Raw genomic sequence first — 1,001 nt, 5'->3', positions numbered from 1 at the left:
TTTAAGTTTCTTCACAAATGGTGAAAATACTAAAGTACAGACAGTAATAATTGTGACGTTGTGGCCAACATTATAAATATGGAATCATAAATGTAAAACATTTTCTGAGTTCAGAAAATCAATCTGGCCATCCATGCAGCTCTGCATGTCTCTCTAGTAGGGCTGGTCTCTAAATTCCTGACTGTTCTCGCCTTTATCCATTTACGCAGGTCCTCCAGGGCCTCCAGTTCCAGTTTGTTTTAATTCCATCTGTTCTATCAATGGTACAGGAGGAGCTCTAGGACCACGTCGTATTCATCAACCAAGTCCACCTCAGTCCAAACTATGTCCACCTCAGAAGCCCCCTCTGTCTCCACCTCTGCCACCTCAGAACATTTCTCCAGGACCACCACGATCCATAAGGACACCTTTTCTTCCCTGCATGCCACCCCTGCTGCCTTGGTCACGATCACATCCCAAAGGTTGGAAGGGGAGCGTGTGGGAGCCCTCAGGGTTTGGTCCTTACACTGGTTGCATTCTGTTCTCCAGGTCAAGTTCTGTGTTCTACAGCCGGGCATGGGACATTGCCAATCTCCAGCTCTGTGCTGGACATTTCCTCCTCCACAAGGGGTCCCTCAGGAGCCACAGGGTTTTTGTGTTGGGAAGCCCCTTCGTCTTTTCCAATACCTTCCATGCGACCCATGGTTCCTTTGGGACCTCTTGGGCTATTTTGACCTCCACAGAGTCGTGGTGGCATCCCTCTGTCCTCATGAGATGACATGCCACTCCACTTGCTATTTTTTGGAGGCTTCTTTAGGGCAAGAGAAGCTTTAAGTTTGCTTCCTTGATTATCTTTTCCATCAAACCATCCCACAGCAGCCTTGGCAGTTGGCAGATCTTCATAGGCCACTGTGGCGTCACCTTTACGCTTTCCTGTTTCTTTATCCAAATAGATGTGGATCATGAGTTGCCCAGTTCTCTTGTTCATCTTGACAACCCCACACTGCTTACCGAAGTCTGCC

At 48.1% G+C, this 1,001-nt stretch overlaps 1 pseudogene; it reads right to left on the bottom strand.

Moving 5' to 3' along the window:
• Positions 1-153: 153 nt before the first annotated feature.
• Positions 154-997, bottom strand: LOC126496596 (RNA-binding protein EWS-like; annotated as a pseudogene).
• Between the last annotated feature and the right edge of the window lie 4 nt (positions 998-1,001).

The sequence above is a fragment of the Alexandromys fortis genome, unplaced genomic scaffold (genome assembly GCF_014885135.2).
Source record: "Alexandromys fortis isolate MF-2015 unplaced genomic scaffold, M_Fortis_MF-2015_v1.1 scaffold_10230, whole genome shotgun sequence".
NCBI classification, from domain to species: Eukaryota; Metazoa; Chordata; class Mammalia; order Rodentia; family Cricetidae; genus Alexandromys; species Alexandromys fortis.
The sequence above is the reverse complement of the archived record's forward strand: the minus strand, read 5'-3'. Positions and strand labels throughout refer to the sequence as shown.